The following is a 14,548-nucleotide window of genomic DNA, read 5'->3' as shown; positions in this document are numbered from 1 at the left end:
CAATGACTGTCATCACTGATGTTTCTCTCCCTCTCCCCCTCTCCCTTCCTCTCTCTGAAATCAATAAAGATATATTTAAAAAACAAAAACAAAAACTGAGGCTCGCGCAGGTTAAGGCGCCCAAGGTCACACAATTTGCAAGGCGCGCTGTCGAGACCACATTCTCCGCAGGACGCCTGCCCGGCCGGCTCTCACCAGCCCCAGGAAGGAAGCGCACAGGATCGCGGTGATGAACCAGCGCAGCACGCCCGCCGCCCCGCCGCTCCGCCCGGAGGCTGCCACCGCCCGCGGCTGGGTCTCCGCCGGGGCCTCGGCATGCAGGAGCCGCTGTCCAGCAGCCGGGGGCCCGGCCCCGCGGAATTCCAGCTCCTGCTCCAGCGCGGCGGCTCGGGAGAAGCGGTCTGCCTGCTGCCGGGCTCCTCCGCGGGGCCTCGGGAGCTCCTCGCGCCTCCGAACCCCGCCGTCCCAGCAGGCGCCACCTCCCGGGGGCCGCCCCTTGTCACCACCCCTTGTCACCACCGGGAAGTCGAACTTAAGAACCCGCGGCAACTGCAGGCTGAGCGCGCGCTCCTTCACGCACAGCGCCTGCGCGGGTCACGTGGCGGCGCGAATGTGGTCCCTAGCCAAGGCCTCGCCGCAAACCGGATGTTGACGTGGTTGCCTAGGAGACCGGACCTCGCTCTCAAGCCTGCCGCACATTTGGCTGAGCCCCCAGAGGCCCGCGGGATGGCGCCCCCTGGCGGAGCGAGCTGGAGCTGCAGGCTGGGAACCGGGATCGGCAGATACAGCGCGGAGAACCCTCCGCACGAAATACCGCCCCAGGACTGCAAGGAATGTCTTCCTTCGCGTCCGCCCCGGGGCATCCGGGCGGCAGAGGGAGTCGACGGCCTGTCCTTTCAACAGCTTTCTAAAATGCCTCGCGCTTTTGAGATCTGTTGCCTATCGATCTGTCGTTTATCTGACACTTAACATTTGTTGACACTCACATGTAAGCGTTCACGTGTATGATCTCATTTATCCCTCATAACACTGTAAATTCCATGCTATCCTCGTTTTGTAGACAGGAGGTTTAAGTCATAGAGAATTAAGCAGCAGCTTGCCCAAGGTCAGGCAGCAAATCAGTGGCTGTGCATGAACAGTGTTACAGTAGCTCCCGGAAGAAATCTGGAAGCGAAGTTGCGGCTTCCAGCACACTCTCTCCCCAACCCTGTAAGTCAGTCCGCTGTCGAAGGAAGTGGATGGAGCAGGGCCTCGGCTTGCAGAAACCATGAGTAAAGTTATGCCAGCAGAGAAGGAAAGGCCTTTATCGGACTCCAGCTTTTTGTGCCCTTTTGCTCTGACCAGACAGACCACCGCCTCAAAATGTGTGAACATTTCTTTCTTTTTTTAATTTTATTTTTGTTTAAAATATTACAGATGTCCCTTTTTCTCCCCGTCCCATCCCCCTCCCCAGTCCCTCTCCCCACCATCGTCCGTGTCCTTGGGCTGTGCATATATGCATATAAATTCTTTGGTTACTCTCTCCCCCTCCACCCACCCGCCCTCCTCCATCCCTCTAACATTTGTCAGTCTGATCCATGCTTTCATGCTGATCCATGTCATTGAATCTATTCTGTTCATCTGTTTGTTAAGTTCTTTAGATTCCACATAAGAGCGAGATCATGTTATGTTTTTCTTTCTCTGCCGGCCGTATTTCACTTAGCATAATATTCTCCAGGTCCATCCATACTGTCCCAAAGGGTACAATATTCTTTTTTACAGCTGTGTAGTATTCCATGGTGTAAATGTCCCACAGCTTTTTTATCCACTCATCTCCTGATGGGCACTTGGGCTGTTTCCAGATCTTAGCTATTGTAAACTGTGCTGCTATGAACATCGGGGTACATATATCCTTCCTGATGAATGTTTCAGGATTCTTAGGATACATTCCTAGGAGTGGAATCACCTGGTCAAAAGGAAGCTCCATTTTTAATTTTTTGAGGAACCTCCATACTGTTTTCCATAGTGGCTGCACCAGTCTGCATTCCCACCAGCAGTGTACTAGGGTCCCCTTTCTCCACACCCTCGCCAGCACATGTCACTTGTTGATTTGTTGATGGCAGCCATTCTGACAGGTGTGAAGTGATACCTCATTGTGGTTTTCATTTGCATCTCTCTGATGATTAGCAACGTTGAGCATTTTCTCCTGTGTCTCTTGGCCATCTGTATGTCCTCTTTGGAGAAGTGTCTATTCTGGTCCTTTGCCCATTTCTTAATTGGGTTGTTTGTCTTCCTCTTGCTGAGTAATATGAGTTCTTTGTACACTTTGGAAATTAGCCCCTTATCAGATACATCCTTGGCAAATATGTGTTCCCAGACCATGGGGCTCCTTTGTATTTTGAGGCTGTTTTCTTTTGCTGTGCAGAAGCTTTTTAGTTTGATGTAGTCCCATATGTTTATTTTTTCTTTTGTTTCTCTTGCCCTAGAGATGTATCAGTTAAAATTCCACTATGTGGGATGTCTGTGACTTTACTGCCTATGTTTTCCTCCAGGATTTTTATGGTTTCGTGACTTACATTTAAGTCTTTTATCCATTTTGAGTTTATTTTTGTGTATGGTGAAAGTTGGTGGTCTAGTTTCATTTTTTTGCATGTAGCTGTCCAATTTTCCCAGCACCACTTATTGAAGAGACTGTCTTTACTCCATTGGATGCTCTGGCCTCCTTTGTCAAATATTAACTGACCATAATGGCGTGGGTCTATTTCTGGGGTCTCTGTTCTGTTCCATTGATCTATATGCCTGTTGTTGTACCAATATCAGGCTGTTTTGATTACAATGGCTTTGTAATACAGTTTGAAATCCGGTAATGTGATCCCTCCCACTCTGTTCTTTTTTCTCAAGATGGCTGCAGCTATTCGGGGTCCTTTTTGGTTCCATATAAATTTTTGAAATGTTTGTTCTAGGTCTGAAATATGCTGTTGGTATTTTAATAGGAATTGCATTGAATTTATAAATTGCTTTGGGTAGTGTGGACATGTTAATGATATTAATTCATCCAATCCATAAGCATGGTATATTCTTCCACTTGTTTAAGTCTTCCTCTATTTCTTTTTTCAGTGTCATGTAGTTTTCCAAGTACAGGTCTTGGTTAAGTTTATTCCTAGGTATCTTATTTTTTTAGTTGCAATGGTAAGTGGTATTGTTTTTTTTAGTTTCTCTCTCTGAAAGTTCATTGTTGGTGTCTAAGAATGACATTGATTTCCAGATGTTGGTTTTTGTATCCAGCTACCTTTACAAATTCATTTATCAAACCTAGTAGTACTATGATGGAGTCTTTAGGGTTTTCTATGTACAATATCATGTCATCTGCAAATAATGACAGTTTTAGTTCCTCCTTTCCAATTTGGATGCCTTTTATGTTTTCTTCCTGTCTGATGGCTGTGGCTAGGACTTCCAGTACTATCTTGAATAAGAGTGGTGAAAGTGGACATCCCTGTCTTGTTCCTGTTTTTAAGGCAAATGGTTTTAGTTTTTGACCATTGAGTATGATGTTAGCTGTAGGTTTGTCATATATGGCCTTTGTTAAGTTGAGGTATGATCCCTCTATTCCCACTTTGCTGAGAGTTTTTATCAGAAATGGGTGCTGGATTTTGTCAGATGCTTTTCCTGCGTCTATTGACATGATCACATGATTTTTGTCCTTTATTTTGTTTATGTGATGTATCACATTTATTGATTTGCAGATGTTATACCAGACTTGCATCCTTGGAATAAATCCCACTTGGTCATGGTATATGATCTTTTTAATATATTGCTGGATCTCATTTGCTAGTATTTTAGTGAGGATTTTAGCATCTATATTCATCAGGGATATTGGCCTGTAATTTTCTTTCTTTGTAGTGTCTTTATCTGGTTTTGGGATTAAGATGATGCTGGCCTCATAAAGAGAGCTTGGGAGTTTTCCCTCCTCTTGAATTTTCTGGAATAGTTTGAATAGGTGTTAATTCTTCCTTGAATGTTTGGTAAAACTCACCTATAAATCCATCTGGTCCAGGACTTTTGTTTGCTGGGAGTTTTTGGATTACTGCTTTAATTTCATTAGTTGTTATTGCCCTATTCAGGTTTTCTGCCTCTTCTTGATTCAGCTTTGGAAGGTTGTATGCTTCTAGAAATTTGTTGATTTTCCCCATGTTGTCCAATTTGTTGGCCTATAGTTGCTCATAATGTTTTCTTACAATCCTTTGTATTTCTGTCAGGTCAGTTGTTATATCGCCTCTTTCATTTCTGATTTTATTTGGGTCCTCTCTCTTTGTTTCTTAGTGAGTCTGGCTAAAGGTGCATCAATCTTATTTATCTTTTCAAAGAACCAGCTCTTGGTTTCATTGATTTTTTGTATTTTTGTATTTCTAGTCTCTATGTCATTAATTTCTGCTCTGATCTTTATTATTTCCTTCCTTCTTCCTCCTCGGGGCTTTTCTTGCAGTTCTCGTTCTAGTTCTTTTAGTTTTGTGTTAGATGGTTCATTAGAGCTTTTTCTTGTTTCTTAAGATAGGCCTGTAATGCTATGAATTTTCCTCTCAGGACTGCTTTCACCGTGTCCCATAGATTTTGGGTTGTTGTCTGTTCATTTTCGTTACTTTCCATGAAGTGTTTGATTTCTTCCTTGATCTCATTGGTAACCTATTCATTGTTTAACAACATGCTATTTAGCCTCCATGTGTTTGAATATTTTTGAGTTTTTTTATAGTGGTCGATTTCTAGTTTCATGGCATTGTGATCCAAGAAGATGCTTGATATGATTTCAATCTTCTTGAATTTGTAGAGACTTGCCCTGTGCCCTAACATGTGGTCTATTTTTGAGAATGTTCCATGTGCACTTGAGAAGACTGTGTATTCTGCTGCTTTGGGGTGAAATGTTCTGTAAATGTCAATTATATCCATTAGGTCTAGTGAGTCATTTAAGGTCTGTGTTTCCCTGTTGATTTTTGTCTTGATGACCTGTCCAATGCTGACAGTGGGGTGTTAAAGTCCCCCACTATGATTGTGTTGCTGTCAATCTCCCCCTTAGAGTCCCCCAAGACATTTTTCATATATTTAGGTGCTCCTATATTGGGTGCATACATGTTTATAAGGGTTATTTCCTCCTGTTGGATTGAACCCTTTAGTATTATGTAGTGACCATCTTTGTCTCTTGTTATGGTCTTTATTTTGAAGTCTATTTAGTCAGAAGTAAAAATTGCTACTCTAGCTTTCTTTTCCTTTCCATTTGCATGGAATATTTTATTCCATCCCTTCACTTTTAGCTGGTGTGAATCTTTTGTTCTCCGGTGGGTCTCTTGTAGACAGCATATATTTGGGTCCTGTTTTCTTATCCATTCAGCTACCCTATGTCTTTTGATTGGAACATTTATTCCGATAACATTTAAGGTTACCATTGATATAAACCCATTTAATGCCTTTTTCCCCCTTTATGCTGATGTACCTTTCTCTCACTATTTCTTCTTTTTCTTAAAGCAGTCCTTTTAGCATTTCTTGCAGTGCTGGTTTGGTGGTACTGAACTCCTTTAGCCTTTTTTTTTGTCTGGGAAGCTCTTTATTTCACCTTCAATTTTAAATGATAGCCTTGCTGGATAACGCAATCTTGGTTACATGTTCTTGCTTTTCATTACATTGAGAACTCCATGCCACTCCCTTCTGGACTGACGAGTTTCTGTTGAGAAATCAGCTGTCAGCCTTATGGGGGTTCCCTTGTAGGTCACTGCTTGTTTCTCACTTGCAGCCCTTAATATTCTTTGTCCTTGACATTTGCCACTTTAATTATGATGTGTCTTGGAGTGGGTCTCTTTGGGTCCCTATTGTTTGGCACCCTCTGTGCTTCCTGACCTTGTGTGGCTTTCTCCATCCCCAGCCTAGGGAAGTTTTCTATCATTAGTTCCTCCACCAAGTTCTCTATCCCTTGCTCTCTTTCCTCCCCCTCTGGCACTCCTATAATGTGAATGTTGTTTCACTTCATGTTGTCCCAAAGCTCCCTTAGACTGTCCTCATGCTTTTTAAGTGTTTTTTCTTTTTACTGCTCTGAGTGATTTTTTTCTACCTTGTCTTCTAAGTCACTTATTCTATCCTCTGCTTCAATGAGCCTGCTTTTAATTCCTTCCAGTATATTCTTGATATCAGACACAGCATTCTTTATTTCTGTCTGATTTGTTTATGCTATGTATCTCTTTTTACATGTTTTCCCTAAAGTCCTCCATCTTATCCTCTATTGCCTTGTTTTTCTCTTTAAGTTCCCTGAACATCTTCATCATCAATACTCTGAACTCTGTTTCTGATAACTTGCTTAACTCCATCTCATCAAAGACTTTTGGCGATGTTTCCTTTTCTTTAATTTGGGGGTTATTTCTTTGTCTCCTCATTTTGGTAGATCTTAGTGTTTGTATCTATATATTAGATATATTTGTTGTCTCCCAGTCTTGTGGGATGGGATTTTGTCTTATGGGTCCAGTGGAGCCCACAGGTGTGTTTTCCTTATACTTCTGAGCTCTTTGCTCTAGGCATGTCCCTCTTGTGGGTGTCCCTTTTGTGGTTCCTTTATGTTCTCCTGTTGTGGTTGGGTCTAGGTTGTCGTTGATCAGTCCTTGGGAGGACTCTCCTCTCAGGTTGGCTGTGTCTCAGCTCCAATCTTGTCGTGTAAGCTGCTGTACGGGTGCTGGCAAGGCAGGACAGTACACAACTAAACTTCCAGGAAACAAGGAGTATCTTATAAAACATCTTGACAGTCACAATGAAAACCACCCACGTGAAAATAGAACTGGGAGAGTGAAGGGAGAGCACACACGCACACACACACACACACACACACACACAAAAGCTTTAAAAAAAGAGAGAAAGAAAAGTAATGCTTAGAAAGAGAGATGTATATTGTTAATACTGGTGAAAATTTAGAAAATAATAATAAACTAAAATGTAAAAAATAGAGAAGCTACTGGGAGATAACAGAAGCAGGGAAAAGATTCTGAAAGAAGGGCCAGCAAAAAATTAAGGGAGAGAATAGGAATAGGATAATAGTTGAAAATGAGAAAACAAAAATACAATAAAGAGAATAAGAGAAACTAACAATAGAACAAAAAGACAGGAAGACAGAAGGAAAGATAACAAAAGAACGAAAGAAAAATAGAAAAAGAAAAAAAGAAAAAGAAAAAAAAAGTTATGCCAATGGATTGAGAGGAGAGAGATATAGCCCTGGCAGGGAGGGAGTCCGGTAAGAGATTTGGGGGAAACTATAGAGGAAAGCAGTAAACTTGGTTATAATGATAAAGTCCCAGTCATTAAGCAGGGATATCAAGAAAATCTTGATAGTAGAAGCAAGGATAAAACAAAACAAAGCAAATAAACAAAACTAAACTAAAAACAAGCTAAGCAAGACAAAATTCTTTCATTAAAAAAAAAATTAGTTGTTTTTTAAAAAAATTTTTTTTAAATTATACGATTTAAAAAAGAAAAAACAAATCAATTTTTCCCCCTTTCTCTTATTCCTAAAAAGAGAAAACACACACACACACACACACACACACACACAAACCAAAACCAAAACAAAACAAAAAACAGAAGAAAAAGCACAGTCAATCAGGTGAGTTTCTTCTGGGCAGCTTATGTTGTCTGAGGCTCACTGTTTTGTGGGCTGGTTTCAGTTCTCCTGGGAGGTGCTTGTGTATCACCCAGTGTGAGGAGCCATCCAGGTTTGGCTCTGGTGTATTTAGGTAGATGGCTGATCTGAGGCTCTCCGTGGGCCACCTCCTCTTGTCAGCTATTTTGCAACCTTGTAGTTGCCTGTATTACTCCAGAGTCTTCTGTAGAGTCTTTAGGGTGCAGGGTGGCCCGTGTAGCCCAGGGTATCACTCCCCTTACTTAGAGGTTTCACCATTAGGCACTCACTGTGTGGGAGTTACTCTCTGCTCCACCGCCAGCTCCTCAGTCCCTTCCCTGTCCTCTGATTCACGGTTCCCCAGGCTCTGTCCTGTTACAGCTTCAGATTGATTTCAGCCTGTTGCCTTTTCTGTCTGGGCCATTTCAGCAGCCTGGGCCCAGTGGGTTCGATTAAAAACACCTTCTGGCAAGCCCTTTGCCTGCCCAGCCCCCAGCAGGGGTTTTCAGCGTTTCCTCCAGTTCCCAAAGGACAGTCCCTGAGAGTCTTATTCTCGTAAAGTCCTCCTGTGAGCCTCTCCCTTGCCCCTCAGCCTGTGCCCTGCGAGGGTGTCTGGGGCCTCAGTGAGCGGGACCCGCCCTTTCCTGTTGGGGGGGTGCTCCCGGCTGCAGGAGAGGCCGGCGGGCTCCGCCCCTCCCTGCTCAGCTCTGGTTGGCTGGTCGCACCAGGCCCGCCCCTCAGACCGTGCACGGTGCAGACCCCAATCCCAGCCTCCGCTGGTCTGTGCGCAGTGCACGCCGGGAAGGCGGGAGCCAGTTCTGAGATCGAAGTCACAAACGCACAGAGCAACACACAGGCGGAGAGTCCGCCCCACAAGGTCCCGCTGCCCACGCAGCAAGGCGCCCAGCGGGGGGGACCCGAAGTCAGCTCCACACAGCTCCCCGCAGCGCTGGTCTCAGCAAAGCTGGGGCGGCTTCACTCGCTACCACGGGGCCCCTCAGGGCCGGTCACAGATCCCAGCCCCTCCCACCGGGAGCCCAGAGCGGGAGGGCTCCTCCCCTCCCCCACGCCCCGCAGATTCAGCGCTTTCTGGGGCTCAGCACAGCGCCCCACAGGGAGGCAGAGGGTCCCCGTGTGCGGCCGCTCAGCGCAGTCCTCTGGTCCCTCGCCACTCGGGTGCCACACACTTTGGGACAGCCTTCCCTATGGGCGGCACCCTGAGCGTTAGACGCCGGTCGCAGCCGCCATCAGGGGCTCTGTTTCCTAGGCAGGCGCCGGCCGCCATTAGGAGCTTTGTTTCCTAGGAAGGCGCCGGCCGCCATTAGGGGCTTTGTTTCCTAGGAAGCCTCCGATCCCTCCGGGACTCACCGCTCCCCTGGGCCCCTCTGCCCTGTGCGCCGGGCGCTCCTTCCCCTCTCCTGTGCTCCGGATGTGGGGTCCCCGCTTTTGGATGCCGCCCACACTCCCGAGGGGGGCTGCCCCGCAGCCTCCAGGCCTCGGAGCCCAGCACAAGCTTCAGGGGGGTTCCCCTTCCTACGCCCCCCTTACCGGACTCCATGATGTGTCTTCAGTGCTCCCCACTCGCACTCCGTCCACTCAGGTGTGTTTCTCTGGTTTTTCCCAGCTGGCTCCGTAGGGTTTCAGGAGGAAATCGAGCCCGTGGGGGAGCGGGGCCTCTGCTGCTGCTCACAAGCCGCCAGCCTCCCTGCCTCTTTATCATCTGTCTGAAATGCCTTCTGCACCTGGTCCTCTCTCATCCACTTAGGCTCCCAGACTACAAACCTGAGTCTTATTATCATTTTCCTTGCAGCCCATCTCTCAGCAGCATCCACTTAGTCATTAATTCCCTTCCCAACTTACCTCAGAAAGTGCACAGATGTTATGATTTTAAAGAACCTGATTTAGATTTCAGAGTAAGGAAAGGTCCCTTTGAGAAAAGTTTGATGTGGTTGAAAATAAAGGTGCCTCTAACCTCATCACCAAAACCCCAGTCTATTAAAACCAACTCTCACAGAGATTTCATTTCGATAAAGATAACTTTTATGTTTGTGCTACGTACTTTGAAAAGTTAGAAATAATTTTAAAAGATCTGACATCACTGTTTGATGTAATTGAATTTTTTCTTATTAAAAATAAAAACGTACTGATTTTTAAATTAGATTTTCTTTTTGAAAAGTAAACTTAGAATTTCCTTTAACTGGATTCATTGTAACATTTAAGACTACCAGGACTCTTTGAATCTACCATTATAAAGGTCTCCTATGCTGTACGGATCAGTAAAATCTTTGCCTCGCTGTACTATTAGCCCAAATCAATTTATCAAGAGAACAAAAACAAAGCAACCAAAAGTGAGAGCATAGCTGCAGGCTCTGAAGAGAACAAAAATAGACTAATATTTCTTAAAGTACTAAGTGCTTCAGAAGCAATTAGAGTCATCTGCATTTAAAAAGGGGAGAGAGAAAAAAAAGAAACCACTGTAGGTGTTCTCTAACTGATAAGATCTTCCTCCAGTTCTACTGAGAGGAGACCACTTATCCAGAGTTAGATACTGCTTTGCCCTGGAACAAAGGAAAAGCTGGAAATTACAGATGGCTTTTAGCCAGCTTTTGATCATTGCCATCTATTGCCACACTTGATACTGCCTGCCTGCGTGGAAAATGTCCAAAACCTCTGCAGAAATCCCCATAATGAGAAGGACTATTGTGTTGCTAAGCTAGGAACAAACACAAGTAACAGTATTTCTTTCTAATTGCCAAACAAGCTATATAAAAGCCTATCTTGGTTGAGTCGTTAAACAGTTATTAAATACCTACTATGTGTCAGGCGTTGCTCTAACAATGAAAAAAGGGACACGAATTCTTTCCCTCATGGACAAGACAGGCAAAGAACAAATGCACTTGTAATGTGATGTCAGATAGTGATAAGTACCCTAAGAAAAATACAGCCGAACAAAGTAGACAGAGTAGTGGAAGGGGGTTAAGGTAGTGTTGGGAAAGGCCCCTCAATTGTCATGTGAGCCACTCATCTGTCCCGTGGGTGACATTTGAACAGAACCCTAATTGAAAGGAGGGAGGCAGCCATTCAGGACGAGCATCCCAGAGAGCGCAGGTGCAAGGCCCCCCAGCAGCAGTGAGCTAGCTTAGAGTGTTGGAGAAACGAAATTAGGCCGGAGTGGCTGGAGCAGCATGAATGAAGGGGAAGCTGGTAGAAAATCAGGACAGAGAGCAAGCAAGGTGCCTGATTGTGGAGGCCTCAGGTTAAGGACTTTGTGGATATATTGGGGTAATACGGGGGGGGGGAGGGTATTGGACAGCAGAGAGAACAGAGATCTAATTAGATTGTTTGATTAGGTCAGATTTGTATAGGTGGTGAGAGTGGTTAGATTTGGGAAATACGTTGAAGATTAAAATAATAGTATTTGCTAATGGACTGGGTGTATAATAGAAAGAATATTAAAAAAAAAAAAAAAAGTGACCAAGTATTTTGAAATACGTCAAAGAAAAACCAGAGCTGGACAGTCGTTAAAGCTGTAATAACAGATTTTACTCAGAAACTATTGCAATAGGGGAAAAGAGACTTCAGTATAGAATTGGGCTCAGTTTTGAATGCAGCAAGGAAAAGTGGGAATTTATAGCCAAGGATCAGGGTCGGGGAGGGCAGTCAGTGGATGGGAAATTATTAATCGGCAACATCAGGGATGAGGAGGGATTCTGGCTAAACGGGCCTAACAGGATTCTTGCTGAAGGCCGGCAAGGATGACCAGAGGGATGGATCACCAGAGGGACGGTGGAGGGTGAGGAGCCCAGTCAGGTATCAAAGGTGAGCAGATATTGAGGGTGGGGGATTCTGGCTAAGACTGGATGGTGTAAATGGACACGGAAACCCCAAGGTCAAGGCCTTGCTGGGAACTGAGTTCAGAAGAGCCTAAGGCTTGGTTTAAGGAGAGATTCTCTGTCACCTAAACAACTGGTGAAGAGTGATCTTATTTATTCAAGTGGAAAAGGAAGGAGCATGAATTCTCCAGGGAAATGGGGAAAAAAGCAAGGATTCAGGTTGAATGTGTTAAAATTATGATAATTAAATGATGGCACCAAATGCGAGGCCCGATAGCTCAGTGGAAGGATCGGAATAGTAGCTATAAGCTGGGAGTTGTCAGTGTGCAGATGGTATTAATACTAGGTAAATGGGTGAGACCACCTGAATTGTAAGCATAGACTGAAGAGCAGCAAGGACTAGGCCCTGAGGGCAGCCCACCTGTAAAGATGGGAAGATGACCGATATCCTGCTAAGGAAACTAAGATAAGAGGAAAATCAGGTGTGTGCAGTTTTAGAGGCCAAGTAAACAAAAATTCAAGAAGACAGATGTGATCAGCTATAATCTTTTGTGGAGAATACACAGACATGCTCTTGAATAATTATGTCACTTTCCTCAGCCTCGCTTTCCAAATGCATGGGTTAAATGAGATGAGCTCTGAAGTTCCTAGACATTCTGACTTTGAGAAGAGCAGCAAACAACCCACTTAAAACCATTCCTTACCCTCATTTTTGTCCCAATAGTAAAAAGCAACTTGAAACTGGTCTAATTCCTAAATACTCTTACTTCCCTCTCCCCAGACTGAAATTATCCTTCAAAGTTTTGTTGTAGGTAATTATAAGTAAAGAGTTATCACAAGTGCCGCATTTTTATAATTCTTTAACAAAACTGTTATTTCCAAAACTAGGATATAAAAAGAGTCACTGCAAAGTTCCACTGTAGACATCTAGGAAGAATTGAGCATGAACTCTCAATCAGTGAAGGAAGATTTAGTAAAGTTCGAGATAAATAAATTATTCAAAATTTGTTACACAGTTGAGTCAGAAGAGGCTTGGAAATTTGCAGAGAAAAGCCAAGGTAGAGTAAGTGAAGGGCAGAGAGAAAACAGCATTGTGTGCGCCAGACCCTCTGTGGGGTTCAGGAGAGATGTGAGATTTGAGTCAGGATTGGGCAAGGAAAAAACTTATTAAGAGGCCCAAAGATGGGGACCTTGCAAAGTGGGTTCAAAAATAATGAGCTGATCGCTTTGAGTGGAAAGTTCTTTCAGAGTAGTAGGTAAGTCCAGAAAGGCAATTGGGGGCCAGATTATGAAGGACTTTGAAACTCACACTGAAGACTATCTTTTGACTTTAAGAAGCTGTCTCCCAACTACGTGGGCCCTTTTCGGTCCTGGAGCAGCCATGCCAGCCACGCTCACCCCAGTTCTGATCCTGATCCTGATCCTGATCCTGATCCTGATCCTGATCCTGATCCTGATCCTGATCCTGATCCCGATCCCGATCCCGATCCCGATGATTCACTCCAGCTGCACTGGCTGAGTTCTCTAGAGAAATGTTCCCTGGATGGAGAAAGTCCATATGCTAATGTTGACATGTTTGGAAACCATTCATTTAGCCAACAAATAATTATTGAGCACCTACTCCATGCCAGGCACTTTTCTAAATGTTGGAGATAAAACAATAGAAGAAAAAAACTGCCCTTGTGGAACTTAGAGTCTAGTGAGGAAGTGAGACAAAAAACAAGATAAATTAAATATATAGTATGCTAATAAAAAACTGCTAGCTAAGGAGAGAAAAAATTTAAGTTGGGAAGGAGAGATAAAGTGTTGGGGGGATTAAGTTTTAAATGGTTAGGGAAGGCCTCACAGACAAAGAGACTTTTGAGTAACGTGCTAAAGAATCTGGCAGTGACAAGTGGAGAGCTGGAGGAAGAGTGGCCAGGGCAGGGGGCCGCGCAAGGATGGACGTGGGAGGAGGCACACGGATCAGGAGGCAGCAGCCCACGCAGTCAGAGCCACGGCAGATGCCAGAGAGAGGGAAGTCTGCCGGTCATGGCAAGCACTTTTATTTTTTATTTTTTTTTATGTCTTTATTGATTTCAGAGAGAGGAAGGAGGGGGGAGAGAGACGGAAACATCACTGATGAGAGTCACTGATCGGCTGCCTCCTGTACGCCCCCTGCTGGGGATCGAGCCCCCAACCCGGGCATTTGCCCTGACAGGGAACTGAGTCCCGATCTCCTGGATCCTAGGTCGATGCTCAACCGCTGAGCCAGGCCCGGCCGGGTGCAAGGACTTTTTTTGAGAGAGATAAATAGGGAGCCACAGAATTCTGAGCAGAGGACAGATGACATGTTTTCACAGGATCATGCTGGCTGTTCCGTAGAGAAGAGACAGAGGGACACAAGGGAAGTGAATGAAAACGAAAGAGATCAGAATGCCCAGCAGAGTGGTAGCAAGGGGGGTGGTGAGAAGTGGGGAGGGATGTGACACTGGAAGCAGAGCAGCAGGGCTTGCCGGCAGACTGGGAGCGGGGGTGAGAAAAGGAGAGGGCTTAAGGACGGCAACTCCAAGGGTTTTGGTCTGTAGAGTCGGAAAACGGAAGTTGCCAATAACAGAAATGAGGGGAGCTGCAAAAGAGGCAGATTTAGGAGGGACTATCAGGAGCTCCGTTTGAGGTATGTTAAGCCGAGATTCTTTTTAGTCATCCGATGAGAGGTGGTAGGCTGGCAGGCAGACACAGGGGCCTGGAGTTTAAGGGAGAGGTATGTGCTCCCTCGACATTGAGGTCGTAATTCGTCAGGAGACCTTAGGATGAGATCACCTAGGGGGTGAGTACAGACAGATGAGAGAAGGGGTTCAAAAACTAAGCCATAATGTACTCTCAGTACCTGGAGGTTGGGAGATGAGCAGGACCCAGCAAAGCAGGCCGAGAGGGAGAGGCTAGAGAGACGAGAGAGCTCAGGGAGGTGTCTGCTGGAAGCCTGGCTCAGATCAGGATTGATTCACTGCAGCACATAAAGGAAGGACTTCTGAAAAATGTCTCCTGGAATTAATGCTGTGAGGTCAGTGGTAACCTTGAGAAGGGCAGTTTCAGTGGAGTGGGTTCAAGAGAC

The sequence above is a fragment of the Miniopterus schreibersii genome, assembly GCF_964146895.1.
Source record: "Miniopterus schreibersii genome assembly, chromosome: 6".
NCBI classification, from domain to species: Eukaryota; Metazoa; Chordata; class Mammalia; order Chiroptera; family Miniopteridae; genus Miniopterus; species Miniopterus schreibersii.
Note: the sequence above shows the minus strand (reverse complement) of the source record.